Genomic DNA, 7,224 nt, shown 5'->3' with positions numbered 1-7,224 from the left:
AAGAGAGGGAAAAGCAGTTGGATACACTTTGCCACTAGCGCTATCCAGGTTTTCTCTTGCAAATGTTTGTCTCCTTTTTCACTGTTAGCAGTCAGTCTCTCTTCAGTGCAGTGGTTAGCTATTGGATACTTTTTTTAATTAGGCCATCATTTTCTTTGGGTTTGTCTTCTATCAAAGTTTGGTCTAGTGAGAGCAGAACTCTTGTTTCCCCAAGAACTTAGGGAATAGCTCATCAGTCAGCCTAACTTTGCTATTGTTTCATCTTCAGCTTATTCACAGATTTACGTGATTGTCAGAATTTTTTTTCTGTTTCTCAAACTTCATAAACATGTTTCCATGGGTGTTTTTTTTTTGCATATAAACTAGATTTTGTTTTATTGGTTAAATGTCTCTGTGCTTCGCTTTCCCCTTTGCTGATGAACTGGCATGAATGCCTCTTGGCAAAACGGAACGGATCTGTCTATGTAGGGTTGAGGATGGTCTCGTGCTTTAAGGCAGGATAGAGGCTGAAGAGGGAACTTGACATTGCCATCTCAGATATACCTTATGTGTAAATAAAGGTGCATGCTCGAACAGCGTGTAGCTGGCTATTTATATCTGAGCACTGCTATGGATATTACACAGAGAATTTTTACATCTACTATTAAATTTGCTGGTTGTTGTCAGTGGCGTTTGTTCCCAACCCCTGGTATGGAGTCAGATAACTTTCTCAAACTGATCTTCTTTCTTTTTTCTTCTTTTTCTTCCTCCCCATACCTTACCCACTAAGGGTCACTGGCCTGTGTGTTCACCTATCACATGATAGGTAACATAATGATTAATTTTATTTATGCAAATAGCAGTTTGTCATCCTATCCAAATTCCAGGAAGTTTTCTACCACTTGAAGTTGACTTGAGGAATTAAACCGAAATTCAGTGAAGTTTAGTTAAGCTAGAACCCAAGAGAGAGAAAGCATCTTAATGGGAGCAAAGCCACTAATAATCCTGATGCTTAGACTATATGTGAAAAAGGTTTAATTGCAGTTTAATTTGTTTCATTCTGTAAGATAAAAGCTCATTATGTTTCCTATAAACAGTGCTGACTTCTTATCAGAAGCGTAAATTACTGTTCATTTTTAATGGCCAAAACATCTCTTTCGGCCCTTCTTCTCTTTCCGTAACAAAGGGGATTTTTGGCGGAATAAATGTGATTTGTACAACTTGCTTCAGCTGTTCCCCATGGTACTGTTTGGTTTTTGCGTGATTGTCATGTTCATCTGCTCTGTCGTGTGTGGTCACTTTTTCTGGGTAGGATTCTTACATATTTTGTGTGGCAGAGAAGATTTTCACTTGCTGTTTGGTTGGTGTTTCAAACAACAGTGGTTTCAGGGATAAATGGGTTTGTTTTTCCTCTGGGATGCTTCTTTTGCAATAAGTTGGCTACAGCTCTGAGGACATTGGCATCAGTTAGTTGTACATAAATCAGAAGGAAATCTGTCAGCAAACATTATCTCTGTATGAATTTCAAATGAGGATATATGAGTGAAACAGGTGACGGTTTATTGAGATGTACGATGGATTACTTCACATGAACGCTTCTTGCTTTTAGACAGAAGGCAGCCTCACCGTTTGAACTACACGTAACATTCCAAATACAAGAGTTAACACAATCCACTTCTTTTAAATCTTGGGTGCACTTTCTCAGTTCCGTGTAAACAAAAAGGAAGTCTTATTTTGCTTTCAGAACCAGCATCTGAACAGTGGATGATTACTGTTTTAACAAATCTCAGATAAAGCCTAAAACTGGATTTTAATATGAAGAGGTCAATGGGATTAGTTGAACTGCCCATGCATGTTCTAAAATCTTCAATAATCTGATATTAGGTATAATAAAATATTTGATCTTTTTAAAGATGGAAGATCAACTTAGAGGTTTATGAAAAGTAAAAATAAATCAGGAAACAGTTTTATTCTGGAAATCATGAGCAAGGTCAAACTGATTAACCAACTGCCAATCAAGAGATTATTGGCAAAGCATTCCTTCTTACTTGAAGCAGACTGTATGAAGGGAAAACCGATAGAAAACTCGCAAGACTGTGACAAACTGGATTCTTTGGATGTAATGTTAACTTACCTGCCCCCAGTCTGCAGAGTTCTCCTCTTGTTCACCTGCTGTTGGAACTATGCAAAGCCTTTTTTTCTGTTTCTACTTGTCCACTCTTTACTGCAGTTGCTGTTTTTCGTGGTGTTTGCTCTTTCCATCTTACACTCTGTGGTTTTATTAAATACCTGACAAATTCCCATCACTTTCGGCAGGTTCAGTCAAATAAAACTTAAACACCAAAACTGCTGTTTCCTAACTTCTTGACATACCTGTGTTAGCTGTGTGTTTAGTCTGCCATGAGTGGGAGTTACTAGGCTGCGTAGAGTCATAGGAAGATGTCTGAGCTTGTGCTGTCCAAGTGATGTTTACTTCAGGAGCAGCTGGATATAGAATGGTGTTATCTGCAGTTGGCCGTTGGCCATTCTATATGTTCTTTGGCCATTCTATGTGTTCTCCTGCCACTCTGGACAAGTTAAAGTGATAGCTCGTATGTGGAGATGAGTATGGATTTGGGGGTTAGCTGAGCAGTTATGTAGGCCTCCCAAGACCGGCTAAACTCCAAGCGAAGGACTGAGCTTAACTGAATGCAGTGTGGATCCAGTCTTTAAAAAATAATGAGGGGTTTTTCCGGTGCTTTTTTACACAGAAATCTATGCCTGATGTAACTGTATATGACTTAATAATTATTTTAAATTATTGTTAAAAGCAACTCAGAGCATTCTGAGTAAAACCAAGTGAAAGGTACCTTGGGAGGTGATGAATTATGTCTGCAGAGTAGACTAGAAAGTACTAATAATGGGAGCACAGATTTCTCACTCACGTTGAAACAAAACGTTTATGTCTTCAGTTTGCAAGCATATGGTTCTGACTGTTGAGGCATCTCTCTAGAAAGGGCAGTAGCAATCAGAGGCACTGTGGAAGGCAAATATGTATATACTTAATATATTATTAGAAATACTGTAAGAAAATAATAATTTTTAAGTTCTGTACAAGTAGTTCACTATGACTTAATGCCATAATTTTAGAGTGGGGAAAATATTCTAAAATATTCTGCGCCATTGTTGCTTTAACGTATGGCAATTTAAAACATGCTCAAAAGTAGCAGTCATTTTTCTGTCTAACAAAAGTTTTATAGTTCATTGCAATAGAAGAAACTGTGTTTTTTACAAAGAGATCTGCAGTATTTTCCACCTTGTGCAATTTAAATTGCTGAAACAGATTTTGCCCAATCTGGCACATTAGTGGATATAAAGTAGACAATGCCTTCTGGCGTGAGAAATTTAATGCCTGCATCTGTTGACTTTTCTTTCCGTAATAGAATCTGAAGTTGGCATTTTGCATCATAATCAAAAGTCAATCTTGCACTGTATAGTGCCTTCTATCATTCTTTTCATTCACGTAAACTGTATTACTGAAATGTCAGAAACTCTCTCAGTGTGTGTTTCTGAATGTGGTAAATACCCAGTTAGGTACATCAAATACTAGAAGACTTTTTTCTCAAGAACACTCCTGTATTTGCATATAGCATTGCCATATTGAGGGTAGCTTACGCATCATCTCATTAAAAATTTTTTGACAGTCGTGTTCTCCTTCCTTGGCAAGCACCAGCGAGGACAACAGGGAAGCAAGAACTTTACAGATAGTTTTTTCTGTTGTAGTTCCAAGGTGCAATTTCTGAAAGAGATTCTGTCAGAGACTCAGCAGGGTTCTGGATTGGCTTACACTCTGCAGAATCGCTTCCCAAACTTTCCCAGTCTGTGAAGATTTTGAGGATTTATTTAATTGCTTTCTTCTAATGTGTAATAAATGGTAATGCAAAATTGTGGTAGTTTTGAATTCTCAGGCTACATTCTGAAGCTGCAATTTGGATTCTACATTAAACAAAGTTATTTTTTACAGCATGCATTTTAAGGATCCACTTCTCTCCCTGAAGTGTAACTATCAAGGGCAAAATTAGAGAATAGTCCAAATGACTCTCATGGACCGCTGCTTATTAAAGAAAATTAAGGCATTTAAGACTTTCTGGCTGTGGTTAAACCCATTCAGATTTGAAGACTGCTTTAAATGACTTCTCAAATTGCATAATCCATTTACAATTCCTTAGTATAAGCCGCTAGAGAGAGGTGAAAGCTGCAAAACAACAGTTGTTTCTTTTCCTCCTTATCTGTTCATGAATTCACACTTTCATGGATGTAAGAAAGGCTGTTGCATCTCTGGAAGGGTGACTTGGGCTTTCCGTTAATTGGAAAGACCTAACTCCTGTTTCACGGAGTTGGGAGCCTGAAGGCCGTTGTGTTGGATGAAGTTGCTCAACACCTTCTCTAGTGAGTTTTTACTAACAACAGGTCGGTTGTGTTACAAAAGCTTTGCTCCTTCCCTTTGCATTCCTTTCTTTCTATGGTGAAGATAGTGTGCCATAGCTCCACAGCTGCTTCACGACGACTTACAGCATGTGTGTACCACTCTGATATACAAACCAGGAGAAGCTGGGCTGTGGAGAAATAGTGGCAGTGCACAATAGAGACTTCTGAAGTAAACGCAGCAGAATTTTATCCTGATTAGTTGAAACATACAAATCTGGATGTGAGTAATATAGAACCTAGAAGTCTAGTTGCTTCTTTGCCTTGCTTGTAATTTGCCTTTTCCTTTGCCAGGAAGTTTTGCATCAGTATGCTGGTTTAAGAGATACTGATTTTGTAATTATAAGCTCTGTTTTCTAAGTGAACTCAACTCTTAAGATCTTGAAAGACATTTGTAATTAAATTAACATCAAAGTAAGGTGAGTTTCTGGAGTGCTTTGAAGGGCATACCCATGTTGCCAGGAGAATGCTAGTAAACACAGTACTATTCTTTCTAGTACTTCTGGTTATGTGTCTGAAATTGAGACATCTCTTCTCCTAAAGATTTTTATTTGTAATATGAAAAGTCACATCACATTCAGCTATTAAGCTTATATTCCACAGTGTAGTATTGTTGCAGTTTACTCAGGTAGACCTGAAAAGTTAGGTGAAACAGCTGGCATTGACAAGAGAGTTCAGAGAAGGCAGAAGGCTGGCACTCACAGAATTCACCCAGGTAACGAACATGAGTACGACACGTGTCAGGATTCAACCAGAAGGAATCTTACGGGCTCAGAAACTTTTTTCTTATTGAAAACCCTGTTCTTTTACTTGCCAATTAATTTGACCTTAAGAAGTAAACAATTTTGGGTCAATACTCAAAGAGTTTTGAGTTGGATAACATGACCTGTCCAAAGCAAGGAAGGCTTTTCATGTTCTAATATATCACTCAGGAGATCAATGACTTAGAGCTGGGCTTTGGGAAGGAGTTTTAACAACTGGCTGGTGTCGATAGCGGTAGTGGTAATGCATTCTGGGCTCCTAATGCACCACTGTCATTTATAATTGATTCCTAATGTCTTAAGTTGTGTAATGTGCATCAGAATTACTCTTTCGTTCTTAAAACATGTACACAGGCACATAATTGCTGGAACTGAGACAGCCAGATTCGTTTGTTAAACTAGAGTACAGAACATTACATAAGTTGATTAAATTAAACATAAGCTACCCACAGAAATGTTTCCTTTTGTTCTGTGGGTATATTGAGCGTTTCAGGATTCTGAGCACTGTTTGTAATTTCCTCAGCTCCAGAGGAGAGGAGATGTGCTGCTTATGACGTTTCTGACTTAAGGCCTAATAGGCAATGGTAGGGTTTTTTTTCCCCCCCCCACTATCTCACTTGTCAAGGCAAGCTTGTTAATGGCATTTGCACTTCAGTGTGTGTAATATTTAAATTAAATTTCCTCACTTTAGATGGCTGTTACTGTTACTCTGAAAAGCTGAAAGTGTTCATAGTTTGTACATGGAATTTGCTTTTTAACATTTTAGCTTGTGTGGTTTAGAGATATGTGTTTAAAATCTCTGTGCCTTCCTTTTCTTGTGTCAGATTTATATGTTTTCTTTCTGCAATAAGACATATAAAAATGTTATATACATTTGTATCATGATGATTTTAGGTCTTGATGCTAGTTGAGATTTTTATTGGATAAGGATTGGTATGTCTCCTTCCTTTCTAGATAGAGAGCAATATTGTAATCTAGAGCTTCTGTACATACATGCCTCATTTTTTTTAAACATCATCTTGGACTGAGAGGTAATTAGTGCCTTAGACTGAATCTCTCATTGAAGTCTAAAGCCAAGAGTTACTTAGCGCTGGGCACCTCGTTACAGGTGCTCTTCTCTTAAAATTGTGGTTCACCTCTGCTTGCAAATGGACAGGACAGTAGAATCAATGCACGATTGCTTTATCTTTAGTTAACTGAGATAATGATGTTACTGCGAGAGTCGGAAACAATAAAGCATAGTCATGTTGTTGCCTTCCTTCAACATCTGATAGCAATAAGGCAACTAAAATGTGGAGACTCTGCTGGTGAACAAAATCTCAGCATGCAAATTAGAAGTACGAATGCACATCTAAGTGTGAAATGTATCTGTTACAAATTCTCTTTTAATGCTTTTTCAGATTACATGCTTTCATGTACATGGTCATAATATATAAACACAACATTACCATTTGGGCAGACTCGCTGCTTTTCCTATACTGGAAAAGATGCAGGGAAAAAATGGGGGAAGATTTACAGCAAATACAACGCTCGATGCACTGATTGTTAATCATAAGCAGTCTGTGTCAAAGTTTACCATTTATTGGGAGAAGAGGATGGAGATGTGCCCTAGCTAGTTAAGATACTCCCCGGTTTTTCCCCGTTTGATCCCAAACCTCCACTCGTAAGCATTTCTACTGTTTCTTTTAAGCTTATAAACTTCATAATTTTTTTTTAGCACATTTGGGGTTCTGCTTTGAAATCTAGACGTTCTTCACCTAAGAATGTACTTTTCAGTACTATTTCTGCCTAAGTTCTTTTAAAACCACAAGATGCTTATCTGGAAAGAGGAGTGTTTGCTTGTTAGCAGCAGTAGGCTTGGTTGGATCTAATCCTAAGAGTCTGTCTGATCCCACCTGTCTTGACTGTTTGTCTAGTGTCGTCTTCAGAACTTCTAATGATCCAGTTCAGTGTCAATCCTGCCAAAAAGATTTCAATATAGATTTACCTTTACTGTTCAAGTTTGTTCTATGTCTTTCCC

The 7,224-nt window shown here is 37.9% G+C and overlaps 1 protein-coding gene across 1 annotated transcript in view; it reads left to right on the top strand.

Annotated features, from left to right (window-relative positions):
- DIAPH2 (diaphanous-related formin 2) overlaps window positions 1-7,224 on the top strand; it is a gene marked incomplete at both ends in the record, with an annotated part of 150,142 nt that overhangs the window by 77,935 nt on the left and 64,983 nt on the right. The gene's annotated exons all lie outside the window — the stretch shown is intronic.

The sequence above is a fragment of the Buceros rhinoceros genome, unplaced genomic scaffold (genome assembly GCF_000710305.1).
Source record: "Buceros rhinoceros silvestris isolate BGI_N320 unplaced genomic scaffold, ASM71030v1 scaffold6288, whole genome shotgun sequence".
Taxonomy (NCBI): Eukaryota; Metazoa; Chordata; class Aves; order Bucerotiformes; family Bucerotidae; genus Buceros; species Buceros rhinoceros.
The sequence above is the reverse complement of the archived record's forward strand: the minus strand, read 5'-3'. Positions and strand labels throughout refer to the sequence as shown.